At 47.6% G+C, this 16,174-nt stretch overlaps 42 non-coding genes across 42 annotated transcripts; all 42 read left to right on the top strand.

Annotated features, from left to right (window-relative positions):
* The first annotated feature begins 216 nt into the window (after positions 1–216).
* trnav-aac (transfer RNA valine (anticodon AAC)) lies at positions 217–289 on the top strand. Its single transcript has one exon. It is a non-coding gene; the product is annotated as a tRNA-Val (tRNA).
* Positions 290–578: 289 nt separating this feature from the next.
* On the top strand, positions 579–651 carry trnav-aac (transfer RNA valine (anticodon AAC)). Its single transcript has one exon. It is a non-coding gene; the product is annotated as a tRNA-Val (tRNA).
* Positions 652–940: 289 nt separating this feature from the next.
* Positions 941–1,013, top strand: trnav-aac (transfer RNA valine (anticodon AAC)). Its single transcript has one exon. It is a non-coding gene; the product is annotated as a tRNA-Val (tRNA).
* A 289-nt stretch (positions 1,014–1,302) lies between these two features.
* Positions 1,303–1,375, top strand: trnav-aac (transfer RNA valine (anticodon AAC)). The gene has a single exon. It is a non-coding gene; the product is annotated as a tRNA-Val (tRNA).
* A 289-nt stretch (positions 1,376–1,664) lies between these two features.
* trnav-aac (transfer RNA valine (anticodon AAC)) lies at positions 1,665–1,737 on the top strand. Its single transcript has one exon. It is a non-coding gene; the product is annotated as a tRNA-Val (tRNA).
* Positions 1,738–2,026: 289 nt separating this feature from the next.
* On the top strand, positions 2,027–2,099 carry trnav-cac (transfer RNA valine (anticodon CAC)). The gene has a single exon. It is a non-coding gene; the product is annotated as a tRNA-Val (tRNA).
* A 365-nt stretch (positions 2,100–2,464) lies between these two features.
* Positions 2,465–2,537, top strand: trnav-aac (transfer RNA valine (anticodon AAC)). Its single transcript has one exon. It is a non-coding gene; the product is annotated as a tRNA-Val (tRNA).
* Positions 2,538–2,826: 289 nt separating this feature from the next.
* On the top strand, positions 2,827–2,899 carry trnav-aac (transfer RNA valine (anticodon AAC)). The gene has a single exon. It is a non-coding gene; the product is annotated as a tRNA-Val (tRNA).
* A 289-nt stretch (positions 2,900–3,188) lies between these two features.
* Positions 3,189–3,261, top strand: trnav-cac (transfer RNA valine (anticodon CAC)). Its single transcript has one exon. It is a non-coding gene; the product is annotated as a tRNA-Val (tRNA).
* A 365-nt stretch (positions 3,262–3,626) lies between these two features.
* On the top strand, positions 3,627–3,699 carry trnav-aac (transfer RNA valine (anticodon AAC)). The gene has a single exon. It is a non-coding gene; the product is annotated as a tRNA-Val (tRNA).
* A 289-nt stretch (positions 3,700–3,988) lies between these two features.
* trnav-aac (transfer RNA valine (anticodon AAC)) lies at positions 3,989–4,061 on the top strand. The gene has a single exon. It is a non-coding gene; the product is annotated as a tRNA-Val (tRNA).
* Positions 4,062–4,350: 289 nt separating this feature from the next.
* On the top strand, positions 4,351–4,423 carry trnav-cac (transfer RNA valine (anticodon CAC)). Its single transcript has one exon. It is a non-coding gene; the product is annotated as a tRNA-Val (tRNA).
* A 365-nt stretch (positions 4,424–4,788) lies between these two features.
* trnav-aac (transfer RNA valine (anticodon AAC)) lies at positions 4,789–4,861 on the top strand. Its single transcript has one exon. It is a non-coding gene; the product is annotated as a tRNA-Val (tRNA).
* Positions 4,862–5,150: 289 nt separating this feature from the next.
* On the top strand, positions 5,151–5,223 carry trnav-aac (transfer RNA valine (anticodon AAC)). Its single transcript has one exon. It is a non-coding gene; the product is annotated as a tRNA-Val (tRNA).
* Positions 5,224–5,512: 289 nt separating this feature from the next.
* trnav-cac (transfer RNA valine (anticodon CAC)) lies at positions 5,513–5,585 on the top strand. The gene has a single exon. It is a non-coding gene; the product is annotated as a tRNA-Val (tRNA).
* Positions 5,586–5,950: 365 nt separating this feature from the next.
* On the top strand, positions 5,951–6,023 carry trnav-aac (transfer RNA valine (anticodon AAC)). The gene has a single exon. It is a non-coding gene; the product is annotated as a tRNA-Val (tRNA).
* A 289-nt stretch (positions 6,024–6,312) lies between these two features.
* trnav-aac (transfer RNA valine (anticodon AAC)) lies at positions 6,313–6,385 on the top strand. Its single transcript has one exon. It is a non-coding gene; the product is annotated as a tRNA-Val (tRNA).
* Positions 6,386–6,674: 289 nt separating this feature from the next.
* trnav-cac (transfer RNA valine (anticodon CAC)) lies at positions 6,675–6,747 on the top strand. Its single transcript has one exon. It is a non-coding gene; the product is annotated as a tRNA-Val (tRNA).
* Positions 6,748–7,112: 365 nt separating this feature from the next.
* trnav-aac (transfer RNA valine (anticodon AAC)) lies at positions 7,113–7,185 on the top strand. Its single transcript has one exon. It is a non-coding gene; the product is annotated as a tRNA-Val (tRNA).
* Positions 7,186–7,474: 289 nt separating this feature from the next.
* Positions 7,475–7,547, top strand: trnav-cac (transfer RNA valine (anticodon CAC)). Its single transcript has one exon. It is a non-coding gene; the product is annotated as a tRNA-Val (tRNA).
* Positions 7,548–7,912: 365 nt separating this feature from the next.
* Positions 7,913–7,985, top strand: trnav-aac (transfer RNA valine (anticodon AAC)). The gene has a single exon. It is a non-coding gene; the product is annotated as a tRNA-Val (tRNA).
* Positions 7,986–8,274: 289 nt separating this feature from the next.
* Positions 8,275–8,347, top strand: trnav-cac (transfer RNA valine (anticodon CAC)). Its single transcript has one exon. It is a non-coding gene; the product is annotated as a tRNA-Val (tRNA).
* Positions 8,348–8,712: 365 nt separating this feature from the next.
* Positions 8,713–8,785, top strand: trnav-aac (transfer RNA valine (anticodon AAC)). The gene has a single exon. It is a non-coding gene; the product is annotated as a tRNA-Val (tRNA).
* A 289-nt stretch (positions 8,786–9,074) lies between these two features.
* On the top strand, positions 9,075–9,147 carry trnav-aac (transfer RNA valine (anticodon AAC)). The gene has a single exon. It is a non-coding gene; the product is annotated as a tRNA-Val (tRNA).
* A 289-nt stretch (positions 9,148–9,436) lies between these two features.
* trnav-cac (transfer RNA valine (anticodon CAC)) lies at positions 9,437–9,509 on the top strand. Its single transcript has one exon. It is a non-coding gene; the product is annotated as a tRNA-Val (tRNA).
* Positions 9,510–9,874: 365 nt separating this feature from the next.
* trnav-aac (transfer RNA valine (anticodon AAC)) lies at positions 9,875–9,947 on the top strand. Its single transcript has one exon. It is a non-coding gene; the product is annotated as a tRNA-Val (tRNA).
* Positions 9,948–10,236: 289 nt separating this feature from the next.
* Positions 10,237–10,309, top strand: trnav-cac (transfer RNA valine (anticodon CAC)). The gene has a single exon. It is a non-coding gene; the product is annotated as a tRNA-Val (tRNA).
* A 365-nt stretch (positions 10,310–10,674) lies between these two features.
* Positions 10,675–10,747, top strand: trnav-aac (transfer RNA valine (anticodon AAC)). Its single transcript has one exon. It is a non-coding gene; the product is annotated as a tRNA-Val (tRNA).
* A 289-nt stretch (positions 10,748–11,036) lies between these two features.
* On the top strand, positions 11,037–11,109 carry trnav-aac (transfer RNA valine (anticodon AAC)). Its single transcript has one exon. It is a non-coding gene; the product is annotated as a tRNA-Val (tRNA).
* A 289-nt stretch (positions 11,110–11,398) lies between these two features.
* Positions 11,399–11,471, top strand: trnav-aac (transfer RNA valine (anticodon AAC)). Its single transcript has one exon. It is a non-coding gene; the product is annotated as a tRNA-Val (tRNA).
* A 289-nt stretch (positions 11,472–11,760) lies between these two features.
* trnav-aac (transfer RNA valine (anticodon AAC)) lies at positions 11,761–11,833 on the top strand. Its single transcript has one exon. It is a non-coding gene; the product is annotated as a tRNA-Val (tRNA).
* A 289-nt stretch (positions 11,834–12,122) lies between these two features.
* On the top strand, positions 12,123–12,195 carry trnav-aac (transfer RNA valine (anticodon AAC)). The gene has a single exon. It is a non-coding gene; the product is annotated as a tRNA-Val (tRNA).
* A 289-nt stretch (positions 12,196–12,484) lies between these two features.
* trnav-aac (transfer RNA valine (anticodon AAC)) lies at positions 12,485–12,557 on the top strand. The gene has a single exon. It is a non-coding gene; the product is annotated as a tRNA-Val (tRNA).
* A 289-nt stretch (positions 12,558–12,846) lies between these two features.
* Positions 12,847–12,919, top strand: trnav-aac (transfer RNA valine (anticodon AAC)). Its single transcript has one exon. It is a non-coding gene; the product is annotated as a tRNA-Val (tRNA).
* Positions 12,920–13,208: 289 nt separating this feature from the next.
* Positions 13,209–13,281, top strand: trnav-cac (transfer RNA valine (anticodon CAC)). Its single transcript has one exon. It is a non-coding gene; the product is annotated as a tRNA-Val (tRNA).
* Positions 13,282–13,646: 365 nt separating this feature from the next.
* Positions 13,647–13,719, top strand: trnav-aac (transfer RNA valine (anticodon AAC)). The gene has a single exon. It is a non-coding gene; the product is annotated as a tRNA-Val (tRNA).
* Positions 13,720–14,008: 289 nt separating this feature from the next.
* Positions 14,009–14,081, top strand: trnav-aac (transfer RNA valine (anticodon AAC)). Its single transcript has one exon. It is a non-coding gene; the product is annotated as a tRNA-Val (tRNA).
* A 289-nt stretch (positions 14,082–14,370) lies between these two features.
* On the top strand, positions 14,371–14,443 carry trnav-cac (transfer RNA valine (anticodon CAC)). Its single transcript has one exon. It is a non-coding gene; the product is annotated as a tRNA-Val (tRNA).
* Positions 14,444–14,808: 365 nt separating this feature from the next.
* Positions 14,809–14,881, top strand: trnav-aac (transfer RNA valine (anticodon AAC)). The gene has a single exon. It is a non-coding gene; the product is annotated as a tRNA-Val (tRNA).
* A 289-nt stretch (positions 14,882–15,170) lies between these two features.
* trnav-aac (transfer RNA valine (anticodon AAC)) lies at positions 15,171–15,243 on the top strand. Its single transcript has one exon. It is a non-coding gene; the product is annotated as a tRNA-Val (tRNA).
* A 289-nt stretch (positions 15,244–15,532) lies between these two features.
* On the top strand, positions 15,533–15,605 carry trnav-cac (transfer RNA valine (anticodon CAC)). The gene has a single exon. It is a non-coding gene; the product is annotated as a tRNA-Val (tRNA).
* A 365-nt stretch (positions 15,606–15,970) lies between these two features.
* trnav-aac (transfer RNA valine (anticodon AAC)) lies at positions 15,971–16,043 on the top strand. The gene has a single exon. It is a non-coding gene; the product is annotated as a tRNA-Val (tRNA).
* The last annotated feature ends 131 nt before the right edge of the window (positions 16,044–16,174 follow it).

Raw genomic sequence — 16,174 nt, 5'->3', positions numbered from 1 at the left:
TAGTCCCAATGTCCCAAGAAGTCCCATGATTCATTGGAGTCGACGTGTCGTTCTTTGAAATGGTAAGTCAGCTACCCTTGTGCCACTTGTGCGGATTCGCCTTTAAGCATATCAACTAGTTCATGAGCCAAAATGCTCATTTGACATCATAAAGGCGTGTCCTCGTTTTGTGTGTGCGTGGGTGTGCACGGATTTTCTGTTTTTTGCTAAGAAGAAGTTTCCGTAGTGTAGTGGTTATCACGTTCGCCTAACACGCGAAAGGTCCCCGGTTCGAGACCGGGCGGAAACTTGTGCATCTTTCCTCAGTTTTCATCCATTTGCGATCCTCTCCAAAGTCTTTTGTGACCCATGTTAGTCCCATGTAGTCCCAATGTCCCAAGAAGTCCCATGATTCATTGGAGTCGACGTGTCGTTCTTTGAAATGGTAAGTCAGCTACCCTTGTGCCACTTGTGCGGATTCGCCTTTAAGCATATCAACTAGTTCATGAGCCAAAATGCTCATATGACATCATAAAGGCGTGTCCTCGTTTTGTGTGTGCGTGGGTGTGCACGGATTTTCTGTTTTTTGCTAAGAACAAGTTTCCGTAGTGTAGTGGTTATCACGTTCGCCTAACACGCGAAAGGTCCCCGGTTCGAGACCGGGCGGAAACTTGTGCATCTTTCCTCAGTTTTCATCCATTTGCGATCCTCTCCAAAGTCTTTTGTGACCCATGTTAGTCCCATGTAGTCCCAATGTCCCAAGAAGTCCCATGATTCATTGGAGTCGACGTGTCGTTCTTTGAAATGGTAAGTCAGCTACCCTTGTGCCACTTGTGCGGATTCGCCTTTAAGCATATCAACTAGTTCATGAGCCAAAATGCTCATTTGACATCATAAAGGCGTGTCCTCGTTTTGTGTGTGCGTGGGTGTGCACGGATTTTCTGTTTTTTGCTAAGAACAAGTTTCCGTAGTGTAGTGGTTATCACGTTCGCCTAACACGCGAAAGGTCCCCGGTTCGAGACCGGGCGGAAACTTGTGCATCTTTCCTCAGTTTTCATCCATTTGCGATCCTCTCCAAAGTCTTTTGTGACTCATGTTAGTCCCATGTAGTCCCAATGTCCCAAGAAGTCCCATGATTCATTGGAGTCGACGTGTCGTTCTTTGAAATGGTAAGTCAGCTACCCTTGTGCCACTTGTGCGGATTCGCCTTTAAGCATATCAACTAGTTCATGAGCCAAAATGCTCATTTGACATCATAAAGGCGTGTCCTCGTTTTGTGTGTGCGTGGGTGTGCACGGATTTTCTGTTTTTTGCTAAGAAGAAGTTTCCGTAGTGTAGTGGTTATCACGTTCGCCTAACACGCGAAAGGTCCCCGGTTCGAGACCGGGCGGAAACTTGTGCATCTTTCCTCAGTTTTCATCCATTTGCGATCCTCTCCAAAGTCTTTTGTGACCCATGTTAGTCCCATGTAGTCCCAATGTCCCAAGAAGTCCCATGATTCATTGGAGTCGACGTGTCGTTCTTTGAAATGGTAAGTCAGCTACCCTTGTGCCACTTGTGCGGATTCGCCTTTAAGCATATCAACTAGTTCATGAGCCAAAATGCTCATTTGACATCATAAAGGCGTGTCCTCGTTTTGTGTGTGCGTGGGTGTGCACGGATTTTCAGTTTTTTGCTAAGAAGAAGTTTCCGTAGTGTAGTGGTTATCACGTTCGCCTAACACGCGAAAGGTCCCCGGTTCGAGACCGGGCGGAAACTTGTGCATCTTTCCTCAGTTTTCATCCATTTGCGATCCTCTCCAAAGTCTTTTGTGACCCATGTTAGTCCCATGTAGTCCCAATGTCCCAAGAAGTCCCATGATTCATTGGAGTCGACGTGTCGTTCTTTGAAATGGTAAGTCAGCTACCCTTGTGCCACTTGTGCGGATTCGCCTTTAAGCATATCAACTAGTTCATGAGCCAAAATGCTCATTTGACATCATAAAGGCGTGTCCTCGTTTTGTGTGTGCGTGGGTGTGGACGGATTTTCTGTTGTTTGCTAAGAACAAGTTTCCGTAGTGTAGTGGTTATCACGTTCGCTTCACACGCGAAAGGTCCCCGGTTCGAGACCGGGCGGAAACATGTGTCCTTTTATCAGCTCGCGATCGTCGCGTAAATAATCGATGCGTTCTCGACAGTTATGAGTTCACTGGAGTCGGTTTGTCCTTCCTTGAAGCGCTAAGTTAGCTTCCCTGGTGCCACGTGTTCGGTCGTTTTCTGGCTTCTGTAGAGCTTGGTAAGGGTCCGATCAGGTCTAAAACATGCAGGGCAGGGAGGCCCGAAGTCGCTTTAGACAATCTCCTTTGTGGCTAGCTTGCTGAAGCAGAGTATCAACTAGTTCATGAGCCGAAATGCCCATGTTAAGTTGTAAATGTGTGTCCTCGTTCTGTTTCCTTGTTACTGTGTGTTTGTGTGTGCACTGGGTTTCTGTCGTTCTAGAGTCGTCAGTTTCCGTAGTGTAGTGGTTATCACGTTCGCCTAACACGCGAAAGGTCCCCGGTTCGAGACCGGGCGGAAACTTGTGCATCTTTCCTCAGTTTTCATCCATTTGCGATCCTCTCCAAAGTCTTTTGTGACCCATGTTAGTCCCATGTAGTCCCAATGTCCCAAGAAGTCCCATGATTCATTGGAGTCGACGTGTCGTTCTTTGAAATGGTAAGTCAGCTACCCTTGTGCCACTTGTGCGGATTCGCCTTTAAGCATATCAACTAGTTCATGAGCCAAAATGCTCATTTGACATCATAAAGGCGTGTCCTCGTTTTGTGTGTGCGTGGGTGTGCACGGATTTTCTGTTTTTTGCTAAGAACAAGTTTCCGTAGTGTAGTGGTTATCACGTTCGCCTAACACGCGAAAGGTCCCCGGTTCGAGACCGGGCGGAAACTTGTGCATCTTTCCTCAGTTTTCATCCATTTGCGATCCTCTCCAAAGTCTTTTGTGACCCATGTTAGTCCCATGTAGTCCCAATGTCCCAAGAAGTCCCATGATTCATTGGAGTCGACGTGTCGTTCTTTGAAATGGTAAGTCAGCTACCCTTGTGCCACTTGTGCGGATTCGCCTTTAAGCATATCAACTAGTTCATGAGCCAAAATGCTCATTTGACATCATAAAGGCGTGTCCTCGTTTTGTGTGTGCGTGGGTGTGGACGGATTTTCTGTTGTTCGCTAAGAACAAGTTTCCGTAGTGTAGTGGTTATCACGTTCGCTTCACACGTGAAAGGTCCCCGGTTCGAGACCGGGCGGAAACATGTGTCCTTTTATCAGCTCGCGATCGTCGCGTAAATAATCGATGCGTTCTCGACAGTTATGAGTTCACTGGAGTCGGTTTGTCCTTCCTTGAAGCGCTAAGTTAGCTTCCCTGGTGCCACGTGTTCGGTCGTTTTCTGGCTTCTGTAGAGCTTGGTAAGGGTCCGATCAGGTCTAAAACATGCAGGGCAGGGAGGCCCGAAGTCGCTTTAGACAATCTCCTTTGTGGCTAGCTTGCTGAAGCAGAGTATCAACTAGTTCATGAGCCGAAATGCCCATGTTAAGTTGTAAATGTGTGTCCTCGTTCTGTTTCCTTGTTACTGTGTGTTTGTGTGTGCACTGGGTTTCTGTCGTTCTAGAGTCGTCAGTTTCCGTAGTGTAGTGGTTATCACGTTCGCCTAACACGCGAAAGGTCCCCGGTTCGAGACCGGGCGGAAACTTGTGCATCTTTCCTCAGTTTTCATCCATTTGCGATCCTCTCCAAAGTCTTTTGTGACCCATGTTAGTCCCATGTAGTCCCAATGTCCCAAGAAGTCCCATGATTCATTGGAGTCGACGTGTCGTTCTTTGAAATGGTAAGTCAGCTACCCTTGTGCCACTTGTGCGGATTCGCCTTTAAGCATATCAACTAGTTCATGAGCCAAAATGCTCATTTGACATCATAAAGGCGTGTCCTCGTTTTGTGTGTGCGTGGGTGTGCACGGATTTTCTGTTTTTTGCTAAGAACAAGTTTCCGTAGTGTAGTGGTTATCACGTTCGCCTAACACGCGAAAGGTCCCCGGTTCGAGACCGGGCGGAAACTTGTGCATCTTTCCTCAGTTTTCATCCATTTGCGATCCTCTCCAAAGTCTTTTGTGACCCATGTTAGTCCCATGTAGTCCCAATGTCCCAAGAAGTCCCATGATTCATTGGAGTCGACGTGTCGTTCTTTGAAATGGTAAGTCAGCTACCCTTGTGCCACTTGTGCGGATTCGCCTTTAAGCATATCAACTAGTTCATGAGCCAAAATGCTCATTTGACATCATAAAGGCGTGTCCTCGTTTTGTGTGTGCGTGGGTGTGGACGGATTTTCTGTTTTTTGCTAAGAACAAGTTTCCGTAGTGTAGTGGTTATCACGTTCGCCTCACACGCGAAAGGTCCCCGGTTCGAGACCGGGCGGAAACATGTGTCCTTTTATCAGCTCGCGATCGTCTCGTAAATAATCGATGCGTTCTCGACAGTTATGAGTTCACTGGAGTCGGTTTGTCCTTCCTTGAAGCGCTAAGTTAGCTTCCCTGGTGCCACGTGTTCGGTCGTTTTCTGGCTTCTGTAGAGCTTGGTAAGGGTCCGATCAGGTCTAAAACATGCAGGGCAGGGAGGCCCGAAGTCGCTTTAGACAATCTCCTTTGTGGCTAGCTTGCTGAAGCAGAGTATCAACTAGTTCATGAGCCGAAATGCCCATGTTAAGTTGTAAATGTGTGTCCTCGTTCTGTTTCCTTGTTACTGTGTGTTTGTGTGTGCACTGGGTTTCTGTCGTTCTAGAGTCGTCAGTTTCCGTAGTGTAGTGGTTATCACGTTCGCCTAACACGCGAAAGGTCCCCGGTTCGAGACCGGGCGGAAACTTGTGCATCTTTCCTCAGTTTTCATCCATTTGCGATCCTCTCCAAAGTCTTTTGTGACCCATGTTAGTCCCATGTAGTCCCAATGTCCCAAGAAGTCCCATGATTCATTGGAGTCGACGTGTCGTTCTTTGAAATGGTAAGTCAGCTACCCTTGTGCCACTTGTGCGGATTCGCCTTTAAGCATATCAACTAGTTCATGAGCCAAAATGCTCATTTGACATCATAAAGGCGTGTCCTCGTTTTGTGTGTGCGTGGGTGTGCACGGATTTTCTGTTTTTTGCTAAGAACAAGTTTCCGTAGTGTAGTGGTTATCACGTTCGCCTAACACGCGAAAGGTCCCCGGTTCGAGACCGGGCGGAAACTTGTGCATCTTTCCTCAGTTTTCATCCATTTGCGATCCTCTCCAAAGTCTTTTGTGACCCATGTTAGTCCCATGTAGTCCCAATGTCCCAAGAAGTCCCATGATTCATTGGAGTCGACGTGTCGTTCTTTGAAATGGTAAGTCAGCTACCCTTGTGCCACTTGTGCGGATTCGCCTTTAAGCATATCAACTAGTTCATGAGCCAAAATGCTCATTTGACATCATAAAGGCGTGTCCTCGTTTTGTGTGTGCGTGGGTGTGGACGGATTTTCTGTTTTTTGCTAAGAACAAGTTTCCGTAGTGTAGTGGTTATCACGTTCGCCTCACACGCGAAAGGTCCCCGGTTCGAGACCGGGCGGAAACATGTGTCCTTTTATCAGCTCGCGATCGTCTCGTAAATAATCGATGCGTTCTCGACAGTTATGAGTTCACTGGAGTCGGTTTGTCCTTCCTTGAAGCGCTAAGTTAGCTTCCCTGGTGCCACGTGTTCGGTCGTTTTCTGGCTTCTGTAGAGCTTGGTAAGGGTCCGATCAGGTCTAAAACATGCAGGGCAGGGAGGCCCGAAGTCGCTTTAGACAATCTCCTTTGTGGCTAGCTTGCTGAAGCAGAGTATCAACTAGTTCATGAGCCGAAATGCCCATGTTAAGTTGTAAATGTGTGTCCTCGTTCTGTTTCCTTGTTACTGTGTGTTTGTGTGTGCACTGGGTTTCTGTCGTTCTAGAGTCGTCAGTTTCCGTAGTGTAGTGGTTATCACGTTCGCCTAACACGCGAAAGGTCCCCGGTTCGAGACCGGGCGGAAACTTGTGCATCTTTCCTCAGTTTTCATCCATTTGCGATCCTCTCCAAAGTCTTTTGTGACCCATGTTAGTCCCATGTAGTCCCAATGTCCCAAGAAGTCCCATGATTCATTGGAGTCGACGTGTCGTTCTTTGAAATGGTAAGTCAGCTACCCTTGTGCCACTTGTGCGGATTCGCCTTTAAGCATATCAACTAGTTCATGAGCCAAAATGCTCATTTGACATCATAAAGGCGTGTCCTCGTTTTGTGTGTGCGTGGGTGTGCACGGATTTTCTGTTTTTTGCTAAGAACAAGTTTCCGTAGTGTAGTGGTTATCACGTTCGCCTAACACGCGAAAGGTCCCCGGTTCGAGACCGGGCGGAAACTTGTGCATCTTTCCTCAGTTTTCATCCATTTGCGATCCTCTCCAAAGTCTTTTGTGACCCATGTTAGTCCCATGTAGTCCCAATGTCCCAAGAAGTCCCATGATTCATTGGAGTCGACGTGTCGTTCTTTGAAATGGTAAGTCAGCTACCCTTGTGCCACTTGTGCGGATTCGCCTTTAAGCATATCAACTAGTTCATGAGCCAAAATGCTCATTTGACATCATAAAGGCGTGTCCTCGTTTTGTGTGTGCGTGGGTGTGGACGGATTTTCTGTTTTTTGCTAAGAACAAGTTTCCGTAGTGTAGTGGTTATCACGTTCGCCTCACACGCGAAAGGTCCCCGGTTCGAGACCGGGCGGAAACATGTGTCCTTTTATCAGCTCGCGATCGTCTCGTAAATAATCGATGCGTTCTCGACAGTTATGAGTTCACTGGAGTCGGTTTGTCCTTCCTTGAAGCGCTAAGTTAGCTTCCCTGGTGCCACGTGTTCGGTCGTTTTCTGGCTTCTGTAGAGCTTGGTAAGGGTCCGATCAGGTCTAAAACATGCAGGGCAGGGAGGCCCGAAGTCGCTTTAGACAATCTCCTTTGTGGCTAGCTTGCTGAAGCAGAGTATCAACTAGTTCATGAGCCGAAATGCCCATGTTAAGTTGTAAATGTGTGTCCTCGTTCTGTTTCCTTGTTACTGTGTGTTTGTGTGTGCACTGGGTTTCTGTCGTTCTAGAGTCGTCAGTTTCCGTAGTGTAGTGGTTATCACGTTCGCCTAACACGCGAAAGGTCCCCGGTTCGAGACCGGGCGGAAACTTGTGCATCTTTCCTCAGTTTTCATCCATTTGCGATCCTCTCCAAAATCTTTTGTGACCCATGTTAGTCCCATGTAGTCCCAATGTCCCAAGAAGTCCCATGATTCATTGGAGTCGACGTGTCGTTCTTTGAAATGGTAAGTCAGCTACCCTTGTGCCACTTGTGCGGATTCGCCTTTAAGCATATCAACTAGTTCATGAGCCAAAATGCTCATTTGACATCATAAAGGCGTGTCCTCGTTTTGTGTGTGCGTGGGTGTGGACGGATTTTCTGTTGTTTGCTAAGAACAAGTTTCCGTAGTGTAGTGGTTATCACGTTCGCCTCACACGCGAAAGGTCCCCGGTTCGAGACCGGGCGGAAACATGTGTCCTTTTATCAGCTCGCGATCGTCTCGTAAATAATCGATGCGTTCTCGACAGTTATGAGTTCACTGGAGTCGGTTTGTCCTTCCTTGAAGCGCTAAGTTAGCTTCCCTGGTGCCACGTGTTCGGTCGTTTTCTGGCTTCTGTAGAGCTTGGTAAGGGTCCGATCAGGTCTAAAACATGCAGGGCAGGGAGGCCCGAAGTCGCTTTAGACAATCTCCTTTGTGGCTAGCTTGCTGAAGCAGAGTATCAACTAGTTCATGAGCCGAAATGCCCATGTTAAGTTGTAAATGTGTGTCCTCGTTCTGTTTCCTTGTTACTGTGTGTTTGTGTGTGCACTGGGTTTCTGTCGTTCTAGAGTCGTCAGTTTCCGTAGTGTAGTGGTTATCACGTTCGCCTAACACGCGAAAGGTCCCCGGTTCGAGACCGGGCGGAAACTTGTGCATCTTTCCTCAGTTTTCATCCATTTGCGATCCTCTCCAAAGTCTTTTGTGACCCATGTTAGTCCCATGTAGTCCCAATGTCCCAAGAAGTCCCATGATTCATTGGAGTCGACGTGTCGTTCTTTGAAATGGTAAGTCAGCTACCCTTGTGCCACTTGTGCGGATTCGCCTTTAAGCATATCAACTAGTTCATGAGCCAAAATGCTCATTTGACATCATAAAGGCGTGTCCTCGTTTTGTGTGTGCGTGGGTGTGGACGGATTTTCTGTTGTTTGCTAAGAACAAGTTTCCGTAGTGTAGTGGTTATCACGTTCGCTTCACACGCGAAAGGTCCCCGGTTCGAGACCGGGCGGAAACATGTGTCCTTTTATCAGCTCGCGATCGTCGCGTAAATAATCGATGCGTTCTCGACAGTTATGAGTTCACTGGAGTCGGTTTGTCCTTCCTTGAAGCGCTAAGTTAGCTTCCCTGGTGCCACGTGTTCGGTCATTTTCTGGCTTCTGTAGAGCTTGGTAAGGGTCCGATCAGGTCTAAAACATGCAGGGCAGGGAGGCCCGAAGTCGCTTTAGACAATCTCCTTTGTGGCTAGCTTGCTGAAGCAGAGTATCAACTAGTTCATGAGCCGAAATGCCCATGTTAAGTTGTAAAGGGGTGTCCTCGGTCTGTTTCCTTGTTACTGTGTGTTTGTGTGTGCACTGGGTTTCTGTCGTTCTAGAGTCGTCAGTTTCCGTAGTGTAGTGGTTATCACGTTCGCCTAACACGCGAAAGGTCCCCGGTTCGAGACCGGGCGGAAACTTGTGCATCTTTCCTCAGTTTTCATCCATTTGCGATCCTCTCCAAAGTCTTTTGTGACCCATGTTAGTCCCATGTAGTCCCAATGTCCCAAGAAGTCCCATGATTCATTGGAGTCGACGTGTCGTTCTTTGAAATGGTAAGTCAGCTACCCTTGTGCCACTTGTGCGGATTCGCCTTTAAGCATATCAACTAGTTCATGAGCCAAAATGCTCATTTGACATCATAAAGGCGTGTCCTCGTTTTGTGTGTGCGTGGGTGTGCACGGATTTTCTGTTTTTTGCTAAGAAGAAGTTTCCGTAGTGTAGTGGTTATCACGTTCGCCTAACACGCGAAAGGTCCCCGGTTCGAGACCGGGCGGAAACTTGTGCATCTTTCCTCAGTTTTCATCCATTTGCGATCCTCTCCAAAGTCTTTTGTGACCCATGTTAGTCCCATGTAGTCCCAATGTCCCAAGAAGTCCCATGATTCATTGGAGTCGACGTGTCGTTCTTTGAAATGGTAAGTCAGCTACCCTTGTGCCACTTGTGCGGATTCGCCTTTAAGCATATCAACTAGTTCATGAGCCAAAATGCTCATTTGACATCATAAAGGCGTGTCCTCGTTTTGTGTGTGCGTGGGTGTGGACGGATTTTCTGTTGTTTGCTAAGAACAAGTTTCCGTAGTGTAGTGGTTATCACGTTCGCCTCACACGCGAAAGGTCCCCGGTTCGAGACCGGGCGGAAACATGTGTCCTTTTATCAGCTCGCGATCGTCTCGTAAATAATCGATGCGTTCTCGACAGTTATGAGTTCACTGGAGTCGGTTTGTCCTTCCTTGAAGCGCTAAGTTAGCTTCCCTGGTGCCACGTGTTCGGTCGTTTTCTGGCTTCTGTAGAGCTTGGTAAGGGTCCGATCAGGTCTAAAACATGCAGGGCAGGGAGGCCCGAAGTCGCTTTAGACAATCTCCTTTGTGGCTAGCTTGCTGAAGCAGAGTATCAACTAGTTCATGAGCCGAAATGCCCATGTTAAGTTGTAAATGTGTGTCCTCGTTCTGTTTCCTTGTTACTGTGTGTTTGTGTGTGCACTGGGTTTCTGTCGTTCTAGAGTCGTCAGTTTCCGTAGTGTAGTGGTTATCACGTTCGCCTAACACGCGAAAGGTCCCCGGTTCGAGACCGGGCGGAAACTTGTGCATCTTTCCTCAGTTTTCATCCATTTGCGATCCTCTCCAAAGTCTTTTGTGACCCATGTTAGTCCCATGTAGTCCCAATGTCCCAAGAAGTCCCATGATTCATTGGAGTCGACGTGTCGTTCTTTGAAATGGTAAGTCAGCTACCCTTGTGCCACTTGTGCGGATTCGCCTTTAAGCATATCAACTAGTTCATGAGCCAAAATGCTCATTTGACATCATAAAGGCGTGTCCTCGTTTTGTGTGTGCGTGGGTGTGGACGGATTTTCTGTTGTTTGCTAAGAACAAGTTTCCGTAGTGTAGTGGTTATCACGTTCGCCTCACACGCGAAAGGTCCCCGGTTCGAGACCGGGCGGAAACATGTGTCCTTTTATCAGCTCGCGATCGTCTCGTAAATAATCGATGCGTTCTCGACAGTTATGAGTTCACTGGAGTCGGTTTGTCCTTCCTTGAAGCGCTAAGTTAGCTTCCCTGGTGCCACGTGTTCGGTCGTTTTCTGGCTTCTGTAGAGCTTGGTAAGGGTCCGATCAGGTCTAAAACATGCAGGGCAGGGAGGCCCGAAGTCGCTTTAGACAATCTCCTTTGTGGCTAGCTTGCTGAAGCAGAGTATCAACTAGTTCATGAGCCGAAATGCCCATGTTAAGTTGTAAATGTGTGTCCTCGTTCTGTTTCCTTGTTACTGTGTGTTTGTGTGTGCACTGGGTTTCTGTCGTTCTAGAGTCGTCAGTTTCCGTAGTGTAGTGGTTATCACGTTCGCCTAACACGCGAAAGGTCCCCGGTTCGAGACCGGGCGGAAACTTGTGCATCTTTCCTCAGTTTTCATCCATTTGCGATCCTCTCCAAAGTCTTTTGTGACCCATGTTAGTCCCATGTAGTCCCAATGTCCCAAGAAGTCCCATGATTCATTGGAGTCGACGTGTCGTTCTTTGAAATGGTAAGTCAGCTACCCTTGTGCCACTTGTGCGGATTCGCCTTTAAGCATATCAACTAGTTCATGAGCCAAAATGCTCATTTGACATCATAAAGGCGTGTCCTCATTTTGTGTGTGCGTGGGTGTGCACGGATTTTCTGTTTTTTGCTAAGAAGAAGTTTCCGTAGTGTAGTGGTTATCACGTTCGCCTAACACGCGAAAGGTCCCCGGTTCGAGACCGGGCGGAAACTTGTGCATCTTTCCTCAGTTTTCATCCATTTGCGATCCTCTCCAAAGTCTTTTGTGACCCATGTTAGTCCCATGTAGTCCCAATGTCCCAAGAAGTCCCATGATTCATTGGAGTCGACGTGTCGTTCTTTGAAATGGTAAGTCAGCTACCCTTGTGCCACTTGTGCGGATTCGCCTTTAAGCATATCAACTAGTTCATGAGCCAAAATGCTCATTTGACATCATAAAGGCGTGTCCTCGTTTTGTGTGTGCGTGGGTGTGCACGGATTTTCTGTTGTTTGCTAAGAAGAAGTTTCCGTAGTGTAGTGGTTATCACGTTCGCCTAACACGCGAAAGGTCCCCGGTTCGAGACCGGGCGGAAACTTGTGCATCTTTCCTCAGTTTTCATCCATTTGCGATCCTCTCCAAAGTCTTTTGTGACCCATGTTAGTCCCATGTAGTCCCAATGTCCCAAGAAGTCCCATGATTCATTGGAGTCGACGTGTCGTTCTTTGAAATGGTAAGTCAGCTACCCTTGTGCCACTTGTGCGGATTCGCCTTTAAGCATATCAACTAGTTCATGAGCCAAAATGCTCATTTGACATCATAAAGGCGTGTCCTCGTTTTGTGTGTGCGTGGGTGTGCACGGATTTTCTGTTTTTTGCTAAGAAGAAGTTTCCGTAGTGTAGTGGTTATCACGTTCGCTTAACACGCGAAAGGTCCCCGGTTCGAGACCGGGCGGAAACTTGTGCATCTTTCCTCAGTTTTCATCCATTTGCGATCCTCTCCAAAGTCTTTTGTGACCCATGTTAGTCCCATGTAGTCCCAATGTCCCAAGAAGTCCCATGATTCATTGGAGTCGACGTGTCGTTCTTTGAAATGGTAAGTCAGCTACCCTTGTGCCACTTGTGCGGATTCGCCTTTAAGCATATCAACTAGTTCATGAGCCAAAATGCTCATTTGACATCATAAAGGCGTGTCCTCGTTTTGTGTGTGCGTGGGTGTGCACGGATTTTCTGTTTTTTGCTAAGAAGAAGTTTCCGTAGTGTAGTGGTTATCACGTTCGCCTAACACGCGAAAGGTCCCCGGTTCGAGACCGGGCGGAAACTTGTGCATCTTTCCTCAGTTTTCATCCATTTGCGATCCTCTCCAAAGTCTTTTGTGACCCATGTTAGTCCCATGTAGTCCCAATGTCCCAAGAAGTCCAATGATTCATTGGAGTCGACGTGTCGTTCTTTGAAATGGTAAGTCAGCTACCCTTGTGCCACTTGTGCGGATTCGCCTTTAAGCATATCAACTAGTTCATGAGCCAAAATGCTCATTTGACATCATAAAGGCGTGTCCTCGTTTTGTGTGTGCGTGGGTGTGCACGGATTTTCTGTTGTTTGCTAAGAAGAAGTTTCCGTAGTGTAGTGGTTATCACGTTCGCCTAACACGCGAAAGGTCCCCGGTTCGAGACCGGGCGGAAACTTGTGCATCTTTCCTCAGTTTTCATCCATTTGCGATCCTCTCCAAAGTCTTTTGTGACCCATGTTAGTCCCATGTAGTCCCAATGTCCCAAGAAGTCCCATGATTCATTGGAGTCGACGTGTCGTTCTTTGAAATGGTAAGTCAGCTACCCTTGTGCCACTTGTGCGGATTCGCCTTTAAGCATATCAACTAGTTCATGAGCCAAAATGCTCATTTGACATCATAAAGGCGTGTCCTCGTTTTGTGTGTGCGTGGGTGTGCACGGATTTTCTGTTTTTTGCTAAGAAGAAGTTTCCGTAGTGTAGTGGTTATCACGTTCGCTTAACACGCGAAAGGTCCCCGGTTCGAGACCGGGCGGAAACTTGTGCATCTTTCCTCAGTTTTCATCCATTTGCGATCCTCTCCAAAGTCTTTTGTGACCCATGTTAGTCCCATGTAGTCCCAATGTCCCAAGAAGTCCCATGATTCATTGGAGTCGACGTGTCGTTCTTTGAAATGGTAAGTCAGCTACCCTTGTGCCACTTGTGCGGATTCGCCTTTAAGCATATCAACTAGTTCATGAGCCAAAATGCTCATTTGACATCATAAAGGCGTGTCCTCGTTTTGTGTGTGCGTGGGTGTGGACGGATTTTCTGTTGTTTGCTAAGAACAAGTTTCCGTAGTGTAGTGGTTATCACGTTCGCCTCACACGCGAAAGGTCCCCGGTTCGAGACCGGGCGGAAACATGTGTCCTTTTATCAGCTCGCGATCGTCTCGTAAATAATCGATGCGTTCTCGACAGTTATGAGTTCACTGGAGTCGGTTTGTCCTTCCTTGAAGCGCTAAGTTAGCTTCCCTGGTGCCACGTGTTCGGTCGTTTTCTGGCTTCTGTAGAGCTTGGTAAGGGTCCGATCAGGTCTAAAACATGCAGGGCAGGGAGGCCCGAAGTCGCTTTAGACAATCTCCTTTGTGGCTAGCTTGCTGAAGCAGAGTATCAACTAGTTCATGAGCCGAAATGCCCATGTTAAGTTGTAAATGTGTGTCCTCGTTCTGTTTCCTTGTTACTGTGTGTTTGTGTGTGCACTGGGTTTCTGTCGTTCTAGAGTCGTCAGTTTCCGTAGTGTAGTGGTTATCACGTTCGCCTAACACGCGAAAGGTCCCCGGTTCGAGACCGGGCGGAAACTTGTGCATCTTTCCTCAGTTTTCATCCATTTGCGATCCTCTCCAAAGTCTTTTGTGACCCATGTTAGTCCCATGTAGTCCCAATGTCCCAAGAAGTCCCATGATTCATTGGAGTCGACGTGTCGTTCTTTGAAATGGTAAGTCAGCTACCCTTGTGCCACTTGTGCGGATTCGCCTTTAAGCATATCAACTAGTTCATGAGCCAAAATGCTCATTTGACATCATAAAGGCGTGTCCTCGTTTTGTGTGTGCGTGGGTGTGCACGGATTTTCTGTTTTTTGCTAAGAACAAGTTTCCGTAGTGTAGTGGTTATCACGTTCGCCTAACACGCGAAAGGTCCCCGGTTCGAGACCGGGCGGAAACTTGTGCATCTTTCCTCAGTTTTCATCCATTTGCGATCCTCTCCAAAGTCTTTTGTGACCCATGTTAGTCCCATGTAGTCCCAATGTCCCAAGAAGTCCCATGATTCATTGGAGTCGACGTGTCGTTCTTTGAAATGGTAAGTCAGCTACCCTTGTGCCACTTGTGCGGATTCGCCTTTAAGCATATCAACTAGTTCATGAGCCAAAATGCTCATTTGACATCATAAAGGCGTGTCCTCGTTTTGTGTGTGCGTGGGTGTGGACGGATTTTCTGTTGTTTGCTAAGAACAAGTTTCCGTAGTGTAGTGGTTATCACGTTCGCTTCACACGCGAAAGGTCCCCGGTTCGAGACCGGGCGGAAACATGTGTCCTTTTATCAGCTCGCGATCGTCGCGTAAATAATCGATGCGTTCTCGACAGTTATGAGTTCACTGGAGTCGGTTTGTCCTTCCTTGAAGCGCTAAGTTAGCTTCCCTGGTGCCACGTGTTCGGTCGTTTTCTGGCTTCTGTAGAGCTTGGTAAGGGTCCGATCAGGTCTAAAACATGCAGGGCAGGGAGGCCCGAAGTCGCTTTAGACAATCTCCTTTGTGGCTAGCTTGCTGAAGCAGAGTATCAACTAGTTCATGAGCCGAAATGCCCATGTTAAGTTGTAAATGTGTGTCCTCGTTCTGTTTCCTTGTTACTGTGTGTTTGTGTGTGCACTGGGTTTCTGTCGTTCTAGAGTCGTCAGTTTCCGTAGTGTAGTGGTTATCACGTTCGCCTAACACGCGAAAGGTCCCCGGTTCGAGACCGGGCGGAAACTTGTGCATCTTTCCTCAGTTTTCATCCATTTGCGATCCTCTCCAAAGTCTTTTGTGACCCATGTTAGTCCCATGTAGTCCCAATGTCCCAAGAAGTCCCATGATTCATTGGAGTTGACGTGTCGTTCTTTGAAATGGTAAGTCAGCTACCCTTGTGCCACTTGTGCGGATTCGCCTTTAAGCATATCAACTAGTTCATGAGCCAAAATGCTCATTTGACATCATAAAGGCGTGTCCTCGTTTTGTGTGTGCGTGGGTGTGCACGGATTTTCTGTTTTTTGCTAAGAACAAGTTTCCGTAGTGTAGTGGTTATCACGTTCGCCTAACACGCGAAAGGTCCCCGGTTCGAGACCGGGCGGAAACTTGTGCATCTTTCCTCAGTTTTCATCCATTTGCGATCCTCTCCAAAGTCTTTTGTGACCCATGTTAGTCCCATGTAGTCCCAATGTCCCAAGAAGTCCCATGATTCATTGGAGTCGACGTGTCGTTCTTTGAAATGGTAAGTCAGCTACCCTTGTGCCACTTGTGCGGATTCGCCTTTAAGCATATCAACTAGTTCATGAGCCAAAATGCTCATTTGACATCATAAAGGCGTGTCCTCGTTTTGTGTGTGCGTGGGTGTGGACGGATTTTCTGTTTTTTGCTAAGAACAAGTTTCCGTAGTGTAGTGGTTATCACGTTCGCCTCACACGCGAAAGGTCCCCGGTTCGAGACCGGGCGGAAACATGTGTCCTTTTATCAGCTCGCGATCGTCTCGTAAATAATCGATGCGTTCTCGACAGTTATGAGTTCACTGGAGTCGGTTTGTCCTTCCTTGAAGCGCTAAGTTAGCTTCCCTGGTGCCACGTGTTCGGTCGTTTTCTGGCTTCTGTAGAGCTTGGTAAGGGTCCGATCAGGTCTAAAACATGCAGGGCAGGGAGGCCCGAAGTCGCTTTAGACAATCTCCTTTGTGGCTAGCTTGCTGAAGCAGAGTATCAACTAGTTCATGAGCCGAAATGCCCATGTTAAGTTGTAAATGTGTGTCCTCGTTCTGTTTCCTTGTTACTGTGTGTTTGTGTGTGCACTGGGTTTCTGTCGTTCTAGAGTCGTCAGTTTCCGTAGTGTAGTGGTTATCACGTTCGCCTAACACGCGAAAGGTCCCCGGTTCGAGACCGGGCGGAAACTTGTGCATCTTTCCTCAGTTTTCATCCATTTGCGATCCTCTCCAAAGTCTTTTGTGACCCATGTTAGTCCCATGTAGTCCCAATGTCCCAAGAAGTCCCATGATTCATTGGAGTCGACGTGTCGTTCTTTGA

The sequence above is a fragment of the Hypomesus nipponensis genome, chromosome 9 (assembly GCF_054491055.1).
Source record: "Hypomesus nipponensis isolate SF chromosome 9, ASM5449105v1, whole genome shotgun sequence".
Taxonomy (NCBI): Eukaryota; Metazoa; Chordata; class Actinopteri; order Osmeriformes; family Osmeridae; genus Hypomesus; species Hypomesus nipponensis.
Note: the sequence above shows the minus strand (reverse complement) of the source record. Positions and strands in the feature narration are given on the sequence as shown.